This window comes from Triturus cristatus, chromosome 1_1, assembly GCF_964204655.1.
Source record: "Triturus cristatus chromosome 1_1, aTriCri1.1, whole genome shotgun sequence".
In the NCBI taxonomy this organism is placed as follows: domain Eukaryota; kingdom Metazoa; phylum Chordata; class Amphibia; order Caudata; family Salamandridae; genus Triturus; species Triturus cristatus.
The window spans coordinates 1067311091-1067326090 of NC_140579.1; the positions used below are offsets into that span (position 1 = coordinate 1067311091).

Here is a 15000-nt window from a genome sequence, read left to right on the forward strand (position 1 = left end):
AAATCTGGCTCCCCACTTGATGCCATGCCCCCTCAAATTCTAAGCACTCTTGACACTCCCGCTCTTTTACCCATCCTAGCCCTCCTGAACGCATCTCTGTCGGAAGTCACCGTTCCTGCAGTTTGGAAACACGCCATGGTGGTTCCCCTTCTCAAAAAAACTAACGCCGATCCCAACAACCCTTCTAATTTCCGACCCATATCTCTACTCCCTTGCCTGTCCAAGGTATTAGAAAAACACATCAACCTCTGCCTCTGCTCTCACATTGAGGACACGAAATTCCTACACCCATCCCAGTCTGGCTTCAGGGCTGGATTCTCCACCGAATCCACCCTCTTAGGTGTCACAGAGGCTATCAGACAGCAGGTGGACAGAGGGGAGACGGTGGCGCTTATCCTGTTGGACTTAAGCGCTGCGTTCGACACCGTCTCCCATGACATCCTCCTCTCCACCATAAAGGCCGCTGGTATCCATGGCACTGCTCTAGCCTGGATCGCCAGTTTTCTGTCCGCACGCACTTTTCAGGTCTTTTCCTCCACTTCTGCCTCCACTGCCCTCCCGTCCCCACACGGTGTACCCCAGGGCTCTATCTTGAGCCCCCTTTTCTTCAATATTTATGTCAGTCCTCTCGCCTCTCTGGCAGAACAATCTGGTCTCTCTATATTTTCATACGCGGACGACACCCAAATCATTTTTTCTCTCTCTTCTAATAAACACGCCCCCATTTCATCTCTCCGATCTGGGCTCATTAATATTGCCAACTGGATGCAGACCAATAAACTAAAACTAAACGGCGACAAAACCGAACTCCTTCTATTCGGTCCTGACACCTCTCTCTGGGGCCCTAAGCATTGGCCTCAGCAAATGGGTCCCCTGCCGGTTCCATCCACCAAGGCTCGCAACCTGGGAGTTACATTTGACAACCAAATGTCCATGAAGCAGCATGTTGTGAAAGTCTCAGCCACCTGTACTAATATCATGCGGTGGCTGAGAAAAATAGCATGGATGCTTCCGCCAGACACCCAAAGAACTGTGGTCCAGGCTTTAGTAACCTCCAGGTTAGACTACGGTAACATGCTCCTCCTTGGGGCTAGCAAGGAGGTAACACGTAAATTACAGGTGGTGCAAAACATGGCAGCTCGCCTGCTCTGCAACCTGCCCAGAACTGCCTCTGCCACCGTTTCCCTGCGCAGCCTTCACTGGCTGCGCATCGAATCAAGAGCAAAATTCAAAGCCCTCTGCTATATGCACCGGATTAAAACAGGCAACTCCCCCCCCACTACCTTTCCATTTTGGTTCAACCGTACTGTCCAGTGCGCACCCTCAGATCCTCCTCTTTTGGCACCTTCTCCGTGCCCCGTTTCAAACGCACCAGAGTTGGTGGTCGCTCCTTCTCCTATCTGGCGCCATCACTCTGGAACACACTCCCCATTTCTTTGCGCTTTGAAACTTGCTACCTGAAATTCAGGAAAGGCCTGAAAACCTGGCTTTTCTCTGCTTAATCTTCTCCCATCTTTTGTCTCCCTGCTTCTTTTCCTCTGTCAGCGCCGGGAAACCCCTGGGTATCTGTGCGCTTTACAAACCCAAATATAATAATAATAATTAAGAGGGACGGCCGGGGGCATTCGTATTGTGCCGCTAGAGGTGAAATTCTTAGACAGGCGCAAGATGAACCAAATCGAAAGCATTTGCCAAGAATGTTTTAATTAATCAAGAACGAAAGTCGTAGGTTCGAAGACAATCAGATACCGTCGTAGTTCCGACCATAAACGATGCCGACTAGCGATCCGGCGGCGTTATTCCCATGACCCGCCGAGCAGCTTCCGGGAAACCAAAGTCTTTGGGTTCCGGGGGGAGTATGGTTGTAAAGCTGAAATTTAAAGGAATTGACGGAAGGGCACCACCAGGAGTGGAGCCTGCAGCTTAATTTGACTCAACACGGTAAACCTCACCCGGAATTGTCTGGTTAATTCCGATAGCAAACGAGACTCCTCTATGCTAACTAGTTATGCGACCCCCAGCGGTCGGCGTCCAACTTCTTAGAGAGACAAGTGGCGTTCAGCCACACGAGATCGAGCAATAACAGGTCTGTGATGCCCTTAGATGTCCGGGACAGCACGCGCGCTACACTGAACGGATCGGCGTGTGTCTACCCTTCGCCAACAGGTGCAGGTAACCCACTGAACCCCGTTCGTGATACGGTTTGGGGATTGCAATTATCTCCCATGAACGAGGAATTCTCAGTAAGTGCGGGTCATAAGCTTGCGTTAATTAAGTCCCTGCCCTTTGTACACACCGCCCATCGCTACTACCGATTGGATGGTTTAGTGAGGTTCTCGGATCAGCCCCGCCGGGGTCGGCAACGGACCTGGCGGACCGCCGAGAAGACAATCAAACGTGACTATCTAGAGGAAGTAAAAGTCGTAACAAGGTTTCCGTAGGTCAACCTGCGGAAGGATCATTAACGGCGGAGCGGCCCGAGCGACTGACAGCGCCAGCCCGAAGCCCTCTGCCTGCATCCTGTAAGCATGCACCGTAGGCACAGGGCCCGGCCCAGACCTGGCGCGTCACCGGCTGGCGGACCGGCCGCGGCCGCATGGGGCGCTCGTGTGAGGACCAAGACTTTGGCGGGTCCCTTCCCCCAGGGAAGGCCCGACTGACGCGCGAGGGACCGGGGACAGCGGGCAGCCCCCATCCCCTGTCCCTCTCCGAGACGGAACCCAAGCTCACCCGACACGACCCCCCCAGCGGTGGGGGGGGCAACCGAATGGCAGTGCACCCCTGGCTGGCACCACCCCTCCCTCAAAAGGCCCTGGCGCTGGCCGGGCCCTCCCGAGTCCCGGCCCCACCTGACCGGGTTCCGGGAGACCAAGGAGCGGCCCTTCTCGTGCGGCAGGGCGACCTGGAAGAGAAGGGGCCGAGGGCCTGCGAGGGGATCCCGGCTCCTCTCGGTGGGAGGCGTGCGGGATGGGGAGCCGACTGGCTCTTCCCTTCTGGCGCCTCCGACCAAGGCGAGGGTGGTGGTGGGCTTATCGCCAGCCTGCAGGCACGGCGACGGACAGCTGATGTGCAGGTGGGGCGACCCTCCATCGTTGCCAGGTACCCAGTTCGACCCGGTCCCTAGTGGCCGGGCTGAGGGGTTTGAAGACTCGCACGCTTCCTCCTGGGTTATCCCGGGAGGGACCGGCGGCTGCGGAGCTGCCTGTTCCTGTCGCTCCGAGAGCCCCCTCCCTTGCCACTCCAGTGGGCTCCCGGTCTGAGAGCCTCGCAATGTTTTTTTCTCCCAACGGTGCTGTCTAACTCCCAGAGGGGAAGCCTTGAACGGGGCGCCTGGGCCGTCTCGCCGCGTGGGTGGCAGATGGACGGCGTCGCCTTCCTCCTGCCTCTCCTGCGCCCGCAGGTGGGTGAACGTTTTCGATAAGTTGCCTGTGACTCTTGGCGGTGGATCACTCGGCTTGTGCGTCGATGAAGAACGCAGCTAGCTGCGAGAATTAGTGTGAATTGCAGGACACATTGATCATCGACACTTTGAACGCACCTTGCGGCCCCGGGTTCCTCCCGGGGCTACGCCTGTCTGAGGGTTGCTCGATCGTCAGTCGCCCTGGGGCTTCCCCGGGATGTGGCTGGGGCCGTCGCAGGGTGAGCTCCATTTCCCCTTTGTCCCCCCACAAGGTCAGATCCCCCGATCACCCGTGGCAGGGTCCCTCGCCGGGTCGTGCCACGGAGGTATGCTGCCGGCGCGCCTGGCCCCTGAGAAGGGGCCTGGCGACCGGTCAGCCCCGGACACATCCCATGCATGGCTGTCCGTGGTGTCCCACCGGCTGCCACGCACTCGCACCTCGGGCGCCCTCCTCCGCGCCCGGCTTCCCGGCGAGGGCGAAACCACTCCAGATGCGATCCGGGGAAAGAGGGTGCGTGCTGCCGGGAGGCCAGGCCCCTGCTCCGGCAGGGGGCTGGCCCTCCTTGGCTCCCCCTTAACGCCCTGGCGTTTTCTTCTGACTACGACCTCAGATCAGACGTGGCGACCCGCTGAATTTAAGCATATTACTAAGCGGAGAAACAGAAACTAACCAGAATTCCCCCAGTAACAGCGAGTGAAGAGGGAAGAGCCCAGCGCCGAATCCCCGCCCGGCGGCGAGCGCGGGAAATGTGGCGTAAAGAAGACTGACTCCCGGGCATCGCTCGGGGGCCAAAGTCCTTCTGATCGGGGCTCACCCTGCGGACGGTATTAGGCTGGTAGCGGCCCCCGGCGCGCCGGGATCGGGTCTTCTCGGATTCGGGTTGCTTGGGAATGCAGCCCAAAGCGGATGGTTAACTCTATCTAATGCTAAATGCGGGTGCGAGACCGATAGCCAACAAGCACCGTAAGGGAAAGTTGAAAAGAACTTTGAAGAGAGAGTTCAAGAGGGCGTGAAACCGTCGAGAGGTAAATGGGTGGTGTCCGTGCAGTCCGGCTGGAGGATTTAACACGGCAGGAAGGTCGGTGGCCCGGGAGTTCCGGATCTCCTCCGCCGGACCGGCACCCAGGCCCTACCCGGCCCCCGCAGGGTGCATTTCGTCTGCGGTGGTGCACCGTGACCGGCTCTGGGTCGGCTGGGAAGGCGTTGGGGTGACAGGTGGCCCTCCGCTCCGGCGGAGGGTGTTACAGCCCCCCTGGCAGCAGCTTCACCATGTCCGCGGGCCTAGGGAGATTCGACCACCTCCGCACCCTCCCCCAGGCACCCGTTCCTGGCCGCCACTCGGGCGGTTGAAGGGGAGACGGGGCCCCCTGCTCCCGGCGCGACTGTCGACTGGGCCGGACTGTTCTCAGTGCGCCCTGACCGCGTCGTGCTGCCGGACTGGGAGGCCCACGCTGGGCGTCAGGGGTCTGCGGCGATGTCGGTTCCCCACCCGACCCGTCTTGAAACACGGACCAGGGAGTCTAACACGTGCGCGAGTTGGAGGGCCGAGCGAAACCCTGTGGCGCAATGAGGGTGAGGGCCGGCGCGTGCCGGCTGAGGTGGGATCCCGCCACGCTTCCAGCGGCGGGCGCACCACCGGTCCGTCTCACCCGCTCCGTCGGGGAGATGGAGCATGAGCGTACGTGATAGGACCCGAAAGATGGTGAACTATGCCTGGGCAGGGCGAAGCCAGAGGAAACTCTGGTGGAGGTCCGTAGCGGTCCTGACGTGCAAATCGGTCCCTGAGTTTCCCTAAGGATAGCTGGCGCTCGGAGCCCCCAGTTTTATCTGGTAAAGCAAATGATTAGAGGTCTTGGGGCCGAAACAATCTCAACCTATTCTCAAACTTTAAATGATTAAGAAGCCCGGCTCGCTGGCGTGGAGCCGAGCATGGAATGCGAGTGCCTAGTGGGCCACTTTTGGTAAGCAGAACTGGTGCTGCGGGATGAACCGAACGCTGATTTAAGGCGCCCGATGCCGACGCTCATCAGACCCCAGAAAAGGTGTTGGTTGATATAGACAGCAGGACGGTGGCCATAGAAGTCGGAATCCGCTAAGGAGTGTGTAACAACTCACCTGCCGAATCAACTAGCCCTGAAAATTGATGGCGCTGGAGCGTTGGGCCCATACCCGGCCGTCGCCGGCGCTGAGAGCCACGGGGGCTAAGCCGCGACGAGTAGGAGGGCCGCTGCGGTGCATAGGGAAGCCCGCAGGGAAGCCCGGGGCGGATGGTGCAGATGCAGATCTTGGTGGTTGTAGGAGAGTAGGGTCTGCTTCCTATGGTCACCACCACTTTTTGCTTTTGCTTCACTGGTTTTCGACTGAGATGTGGCTGTGGGCCTGCTAATCAGACCCACAGCCCAGCTGTTCTCTCTCTAAATTCATACTATGTACTTTAGGTACATAACCCAATTGGTAAGGATCACCTTATAGGGCCCTGTACAGTGTACCTTAGGTACCCAGGGCATGGGTGTACCCTAGGCCTACCAGGGGCTGCAGCATGTATTATGCCACCCCTGGCTGGCCTCCCATCATGACACAACTGGCTGATCACTCAGCTGGGGCAAGGTCGTGTAATCACCCCTTGCTTAGGTATAGTATTCCTATACCTACCTTATATATAGACACATGGGTAACCTTTCAGTCAATCCTATGGCAGGCCTTAACAATCCTGAAGGCAGAGTGCTTGGTAACATGTGAGATGGTGCTCTAGCATGAGCTGAGCCTGTCTGCAGCTTTCGGAACCATGTCCTTATAGCTGTTCTATGATATCGCCTACCAAATACTCTTAAAGTGCCTTATAATCCTCGCGGTTATGGTAACTATGGTTTGGCTTTATCAAAACATGTCGTGTAAGGTGTCTAACACTTTGGAATACTACCCCCACACCATTTCTGGCAATGAGGATAGTATTCCTCCCTTCTAGAGGGAGAAGACATGTTGAAGACCTACTACCCGGTTAAAGTTAACCAGAGCCCCAGCATCACAAAATGGATGCTGTTGCCACAGACACAAGTCTGACCTCCTGCTGCTGGGAGTCCTTCCAGCAAGGGAGGCTTGGAAAATAGGTTTCCTGCCTTGGGAGGTTCTAGCACCACCCCAGACAGGACTTAGTGTATTGGGGCAGGGAGGGATGAAAGAAACGAGACACTGCCTGGGGCACACAAGGTGTCCCATGCATAGTCCGGTTCAAACCGGTGCTGGGGCACTCCAGCCCCAGTCCTGGCACGAAACTGGACAAAGGGAAGGGGGTGTAACCACCCCCCTCTCTGGTCCCACCCATAGGAGGGACCTAGCAGGTAACCCAGCCCCCCAGATTAGTATAAGAGTGGGAGCTGAGTCCCTAGGACTTTGGATTATCCTGAAAAACTACAACTTGAACAGAGACTCTGGACCTTCGACATTCGACTACGGAAGAAGACTGAAGAATCTCCCTTGTGGCCAAGGAGTGGCCACCCTGTGCAAACAGGCACCACCAAGCGACCTGCCGTTTGCTTTGCCCAAGTTCTACGAGGAACCTACTGCAGAGCCTGACCAGCGCCTTGACTTCCAGACTTCTCCGACCCTGATCCATATCCACAGCAAAGCTGAGATCCGTGGAGGCGACAAGAGACGTGGGACCGGCTACCTGGGAAAATTGGCTACTAGCTTCCAGCGCAGCTTCTGAGGCATCCTCAAAGTTGTGCTCCTGGGATTGAGAAGCCCCAACCCAAAGCACCATCTGCACCGAAGATCAGCCCTCCATACTCCACGAGTTCTGCGTGGGGCCCTTCTGCATTTCCCTGCTTGACGCATCTGTCCGTTTACTGGCCTGTTGGCTAGTAGCTTCAGTGACGACGAACCCTTAACTTTCCACCATTGGTTTGGCTCCTCCAGACTGGCCCTTGCTTCCCTGCGAAAGAGAAGCACCTCAGGCCTTCCTGGTCTGCAACAGAAGCGAATCCTTCATCCTGCGTGGGTTGCGCTTGCCAAGGCTTGTTGGGTCCGAACTCGACAACGACACCGCCAACAGCAAGAGCCCTCATGGGACAGCTCGCCTCCTGGTTCTGGTCATCCTCGACACCTCCTGGTACCCGTGGCTGCTGCGACAAGCTTCCCCTCTTCACCTGCATCTTCACAACATCGCCTGGTTCCTTCCTGGTTCCTTCCCGGCTCCTGGCTGGTGACCTAGACTCTGTCCCCTCTGCTTGCAGGTACCCTCCTTCTTGATTCCAACCTTGGGATCCACTGTAAACTCTTCACTGACTGCCTGTCAGCACCTTTTCTTCAGGCATCCATAGGAGTCGACGACGAAACCCGACGCAAGTTCACACCTATTCACCCGCAGCCCGTGGGCTAGGTAAACTGAGTACTCCGGTGCTCACAAGGGTATTGACTATCCTAGGGTCTAGTTTCCAAGTCTCTAACTCCTAGCTCTTTCCGAAGTGTCCTGAAACTCTTTATTTCTAAACACCACTATTTCTATCGACTTTAACGCATTACGCGTGAGTGTTTCCACTCTGCATCTGAATCCCGTGGGCCTCCCACTGCCTAGTAACTGGTAGTATAGTGTAGCCCCAGCGATTCCCTAGGCCTAGGCCTAACCTGTGTACGTGACAGTGGTCCTTATACCACTTACTTAGTATATGGTTTGCGTGGCCCCTAGGGCCTAACTGTATTACTTACCTGTGTGACTTATGTATGCTTGTTGTACTTACCTCGAATCTCATAAAGAGTGCTGAGGGTATTTTGACTAGAATAAATACATTTTATTTTCATATATATCTGTTGTGGTGTCCTTTCATTTGGTATTCAAGGGATTGCAAATGGTATAACAGCTGGCTTCACATGCCATACAGAGTTTAGCCTAAGACTGCTCTTGTCCATGCTACCACTAGGATAGCTGGTCTATAAGGTTGACTTTACAACCAATCACCATAAGGGTTGTTTGGACTGATACAAGGTGTACACTAGAACTAGTGACATCATATATCAGGCCAACTTCTCACATTGGTGAGCAGCGGTTGGGGTCTGAGCTTGCTGTTGTGAAACCATTGCAATCTTGAGATATCAAATTGAAAGATCAGAAGGATATTTGTCAGGTACATATAACATAGCTTATAAATACTTAAGTTCTACTGAACTTAGTTGTTGTAGGTTGAAGGGCCTAGCACACCCTGACTACAACTACTAGAGAGGTTTTAGTAGATACAACTAGTGTAGGTAGGTGCACACACCACACCCTCACTAGATCATGTCTCTGAAAGGAGATCAAGATGATTCTCTCTCAGGAGGGGGATATCCTAGAAAGATACCCTCTAGATATGATACCCTAACTTTTCAGGAGATGAGACAATTGTGTACCTCCAGAAAGTTAAAATAGGGTTCAAACCCTACCCTCATTTATCTAGTGGAGATCTTAGAAGAGTATGATGCTCAGAGAGCCTCCCAGGATGGTACCTTAGGTACCAATGAGGGTCTGCCCTCTACAGAAGACTCCCCTCACAATACTGATCAAGATGAGTCAGCAGGGACTTCAGAAGATGAGGTAGACAGCCAGGTCCAAGTTAGGAGACTTAGCCAGGCTAACTTAAGCCTACATGGGAGTCAGAATGGGGTCCCCCCATTCAGACCCTCAAGTGGACTTAACCCGAGAAGCAGGAGAGGAAGATCCCCTTCCAGGGAATCTATCCACTCCCATGTCTCTAATAGCTCCAATGCCTCTTCTCACAGGGGAATGACTTCTCCACAGAGAAAAGAGTATCAGGCCAGAATGAGTTGAAGTCGATCTGAGGATTGAAAGGGAAGAACTTGCCCTTGCCAAAGAGAGACTTGCTCTGGCCAGAGAGCAAAAGTTAAGTGGTTTAGAACCCACTGGTGGCAGCACTATCCCTAAGGATAGAGACAGGACCTATGACAATAGAAACCTGAGCAAGATTGTCCCTCCCTATAAGTGTGGGGATGACATCCACAAATGGATAACTGCTTTGGAGAGGGCTTGCAAAGTAGAGCAGGTACCCAAAATTCAGTGGGCAGCTATCTTGTGGCTCTCCTTCTCTGAGAAAGGTAGAGACAAGCTCCTCACAGTTAGTGATGAGGATGCTGACAATTACACTGTCCTGAAGAGTGCTCTGATTGATGGGTTTGGCCTAACCACTGAACAATACAGGTTGTTGTTCAGGGATACCCAGAAGACACAGACTCAGGACTGGACTGACTTTGTAGATTGTGCCACTAAGGCTTTGGAAGGCTGGTTATTGGGTAGTAAGGTTAAGGACTATACAGGATTGTATAATTTGTTCATGAGAGAACAAATCCTTAACAACTGTTAAAACCAGTTACTGCATCAACACTTGATTGACTCTGACCTATCTTCTCCCCAGGAATTGGGAAAGAAGGCAGATCGGTGGGTCAGGACTAGAGTTAAGCAGAAAAACCAGAACCAGGGCGGTGATCAGAAAAAGGCAGACCAGAAGGGTAATGAGCAGAAATCAAAAGACCAGAAGTCTTCACCAGGCCCCCAAAAGGCTCAGGGGGAGGGTGGTCCCAAATAGGATAAAAAGAAAGATGGCCAAAAGAAACCTTGGTGTAACTATTGTAAGTCCAATTCCCTTTGGTATAGTGAATGCACCAAAAAGGACAAGCCCCCAGCCACCATTGCCCCAAAGGCCACTGTACCCCCTAGTCCAGCTGTAAGTGGTGGTTCCCAGCAAAAGGGTGTAATAGGGTTAACCCTGGGAACTGAAGTGGATTCTGGCCTAGTCAGAATACCCACTCAGGCTGTTCTGATCTGTGATGGGGACATAGCTTTGTCCTCTACTGTGGGTCCCAGTAACCTGGGCAAGTACAGACAGACTCCTTTAATCAACGATAGAATGGCTCAGGCCTACAGGGACACAGGTGCTAGTGTCACAATGGTGACACCTGCCTTTGTGGACCCTGGACAGATCATGCTAGGTGAGAATTACCTAGTGACCAACGCTAGCAATGCCACTACCTCCCATAGTGTGGCAATTGTTAACTTCTCCTGGGGAGGGGTAACTGGCCTCAAGAAAGTTGTGGTGAGTTCAGACCTTCCTGTAGAGTGTCTGTTGGGAAATGACCTTGAAACTTCAGTTTGGGCTGAAGTGGAGTATAGGACTCATGCAGAAATGCTGGGAATAGATGCACATGTCCTTGCTGTGACTAGGTCACAGGCCAAAAAGTGCAACACTGAAAAAGTGCTGGATCTTGGGACAAAGGACCAGACACAACCCAAGAGAAAGAGCTGTGCCTTCCCCCCTGCCTCAGGTAGAGAATCAGCCCTCGCAGGAGGAGGATTCTGAGGGCCCTGAAGGAACTGTCCTAGAAGAACTGGAACCTGACCAGGTTGAGTTTCTTGGGACAGGGGGACGTTCAAGGGCAGATCTGAGGCAGGCACAATTAGACTGTCCTTCTCTTGAACCCCTCAGACAGCAGGCTGCTGCTGAGGCTGCAGGGAATGCTCAAGGTACCCAAAGAGTGTAATGGGTGCTGTACTCGGAGGCTGGAGACCCCAAGCCTGGTGCGTCCAGGAGGTTGGTCATACCATTGAGTTTCAGAGGCTTCCTTCTTACCTTGGCCCATGATATTCCCCTTGCAGGACACTTAGGCCAGAAGAAGACTTGGGACAGACTTGTCCCTCACTTTCACTGGCCTCACATGTCAGAAGATACCAAGGAGTTTTGTCGCTCCTGTGTCACCTGCCAAGCCAGTGGCAAATCAGGTGGTACCACAAAGGCCCCCCTCATACCACTATCTGTGGTGGGGGTTCCCTTTGAGAGAGTAGGGATAGACATTGTTGGACCAATGGACCCCCAAACAGCATCTGGGCACAGATTCATACTGTGATAGTGGACCATGCCACCAGGTACCCAGAAGCTATACCCCTGAGGACCACAATAGCTCCTGTTGTGGTCAGGGCCCTGCTTGGAGTGTTCTCCAGAGTGGGGTTTCCAAAGGAGGTTGTTTCTGACAGAGGTGATAACTTCATGTCAGGATATTTGACTGCAATGTGGAAGGAGTGTGGTGTTAACTACAAATTCACTACACCCTATCACCCACAATGCAATGGGCTTGTTGAAAGGTTCAACAAGACCCTAAAAGGGATGATAAAAGGTTTACCAGACAAGCTTCGGCGAAGATGGGACATCCTTTTACCCTGCCTTCTGTTTGCTTACAGAGAGGTCCCACAAAAGGGGGTTGGCTACAGCCCTTTTGAGCTTTTGTTTGGGCATCCTGTAAGGGGACCCCTGTGTCTAGTAAGGGAAGGATGGGAGAGACCTCTCAGACAACCCAAACTGGATATAGTGGATTATGTACTTGGCCTCCGCTCCAGGATGACAGAGTATATGAAGAAGGCTTCTAAAAACCTTGAGGCAAGCCAAGAACCCCAAAAAGCTTGGCATGACCAAAAGGCTGTGCTGACAGTGTACCAGCCAGGACAGAAAGTGTGGGTGTTGGAGCCAGTGGCCCCAGCAGCACTCCAGGACAAATGGTCTTGCACCCCACACTATTGTTGAACAGAAAGGAGAAGTCACCTACTTGGTGGACCTTGGGACCCCCAGAAGCCCCCACAGGGTGCTTCATGTCAACAGGTTAAAGGCATATGTTGACAGGGCAGACATGGGCTTACTCATGGCTACAGATGAGGGGCAGGAGGAAGAGAGTGACCCTCTCCCAGACCTGCTGACTCAGAACCCTGATGATGGTTCAGTTGATGGTGTGGGCTTTTCTTACAGCCTCACTAACCATCAGCAACAGGACTGCAGATAAGTTCTACAGGCCTATAGACATATGTTCTCTCTGACCCCAAGTCAGACAAACTGGTGCACCCATGAGGTGGACACTGGTGACAGTCTGCCTGTGAAGAGTAAAATCTACAGGCAACCTGACCATGTCAGGGACTGCATAAAGATTGAGGTACAAAAGATGTTGGAGCTGGGAGTCATTGAACCTTCAGAGAGCCCTTGGGCTAGTCCTGTAGTTCTGGTGCCAAAACCTCACACCCAGGATGGTAAGAGAGAGATAAGGTTTTGCGTGGACTACAGAGGTCTCAATGCTGTCACTAGGACAGATGCCCACCCAATACCTAGGGCAGATGAGCTCATTGACAGATCTGCAGCTGCCAAGTTTTTGAGTACATTTGACCTGACAGCAGGCTACTGGCAAATCAGACTAGCTGAGAGTGCAAAGGCCAAAACTGCTTTCTCAACCCCAGGAGGACATTATCAATTTGTGGTAATGCCCTTTGGCTTGAAGAATGCACCTGCCACTTTCCAAAGGTTGGTGAATCAAGTCCTTACAGGCCTGGATGACTACTGTGCAGCTTATCTTGATGATGTTGCTGTCTTTAGCTCCACCTGGGAGGATCACCTGGTCCACCTGAGGAATGTTTTAGAGGCCCTGCACAAGGCAGGCCTCACTATCAAGGCCACTAAGTGCCAGATAGGGCAGAGCAAGGTTGTGTACCTGGGCCACCTAGTAGGTGGGGGTCAGGTTCAACCACTGGAGAGCAAGATCCAGACCATAAAGAACTGGACTCCTCCAATTACCCAGAAACAGGTCAGAGCTTTCTTGGGCCTGACTGGGTACTACAGAAAGTTTGTTAAGAACTATGGGTCCATTGTGACACCACTTAATGACTTGACCTCTAAGAAGATGCCAAAGAAAGTTCAGTGGACAGTAAGCTGTCAGAAGGCATTTGATGACCTGAAGCAGGCCATGTGCACTGCACCTATTCTGAAAAGTCCAGACTACTCCAAAGAGTTCATTGTCCAGACAGATGCTTCTGAGTTGGGTGTGGGAGCTGTTCTTTCACAACTGAATATAGATGGTCAAGACCAGCCCATTACTTTTATTAGTAGAAGGCTGACCCCTAGAGAGAAACGTTGGTCAGCTATTGAGAGGGAGGCCTTTGCTGTGGTTTGGGCCCTGAAGAAGCTGAGGCCATACCTGTTTGGCACTCACTTCAAGATTCAGACAGACCATAAGCCCCTCTTGTGGCTAAATCAGATGAAGGGTGAAAATCCCAAACTTCTTAGGTGGTCCATTTCCCTACAGGGGATGGACTTCACAGTGGAACATAGACCTGGGACTGACCATGCCAATGCAGATGGACTCTCCAGATATTTCCACTTAGAACATGAAGACTCAACTGGTCAAGGTTAGTTTAATGTCCCTAAGTTTGGGGGGGGGGGGGGGGTTGTGTAGGAGAGTAGGGTCTGCTTCCTATGGTCACCCCCACTTTTTGCTTTTGCTTCACTGGTTTTCGACTTAGATGTGGCTGTGGGCCTGCTAATCAGACCCACAGCCCAGCTGTTCTCTCTCTAAATTCATACTATGTACTTTAGGTACATAACCCAATTGGTAAGGATCACCTTATAGGGCCCTGTACAGTGTACCTTAGGTACCCAGGGTATGGGTGTACCCTAGGCCTACCAGGGGCTGCAGCATGTATTATGCCACCCTTGGCTGGCCTCCCATCATGACACAACTGGCTGATCACTCAGCTGGGGCAAGGTCGTGTAATCACCCCTTGCTTAGGTATAGTATTCCTATACCTACCTTATATATAGACACATGGGTAACCTTTCAGTCACTCCCATGGCAGGCCTTAACAATCCTGAAGGCAGAGTGCTTGGTAACATGTGAGATGGTGCTCTAGCATGAGCTGAGCCTGTCTGCAGCTTTCGGAACCATGTCCTTATAGCTGTTCTATGATATCGCCTACCATATACTCTTAAAGTGCCTTATAATCCTCTCGGTTAAGGTAACTATGGTTTGGCTTTATCAAAACATGTCGTGTAAGGTGTCTAACACTTTGGAATACTACCCCCACACCATTTCTGGCGATGAGGATAGTATTCCTCCCTTCTAGAGGGAGAAGACATGTTGAAGACCTGCTACCCGGTTAAAGTTAACCAGAGCCCCAGCATCACAAAATGGATGCTGCTGCCACAGACACAAGTCTGACCTCCTGCTGCTGGGAGTCCTTCCAGCGAGGGAGGCTTGGACAATAGGTTTCCTGCCTTGGTAGGTGCTAGCACCACCCTAGACAGGGCTTAGTGTATTGGGGCAGGGAGGGATGAAAGAAACGAGACACTGCCTGGGGCACACAAGGTGTCCCATGCATAGTCCGGTTCAAACCGGTGCTGGGGCACTCCAGCCCCAGTCCTGGTGCGAAACTGGACAAAGGGAAGGGGGTGTAACCACCCCCTCCCTGGTCCCACCCATAGGAGGGACCTAGCAGGTAACCCAGCCCCCCAGATTAGTATAGAGTGGGAGCTGAGTCCCTAGGACTTTGGATTATCCTGAAAAACTGCAACTTGAACAGAAACTCTGGACCTTCGACATTCGACTACGGAAGAAGACTGAAGAATCTCCCTTGTGGCCAAGGAGTGGCCACCCTGTGCAAACAGGCACCACCAAGCGACCTGCCATTTGCTTTGCTCAAGTTCTACGAGGAACCAACTGCAGAGCCCGACCAGTGCCTTGACTTCCAAACTTCTCCGACCCTGATCCACATCCACAGCAAAGCTGAGATCCGTGGAGGTGACGAGAG

The 15000-nt window shown here is 53.1% G+C and overlaps 1 non-coding gene and 1 pseudogene across 1 annotated transcript; both read left to right on the forward strand.

Annotated features, from left to right (window-relative positions):
* Window positions 1-3430: 3430 nt before the first annotated feature.
* LOC146871545 (5.8S ribosomal RNA) lies at window positions 3431-3584 on the forward strand. The gene has a single exon (XR_014959807.1). It is a non-coding gene; the product is annotated as a 5.8S ribosomal RNA (ribosomal RNA).
* Window positions 3585-4002: 418 nt separating this feature from the next.
* Window positions 4003-5770, forward strand: LOC146871546 (28S ribosomal RNA; annotated as a pseudogene).
* The last annotated feature ends 9230 nt before the right edge of the window (window positions 5771-15000 follow it).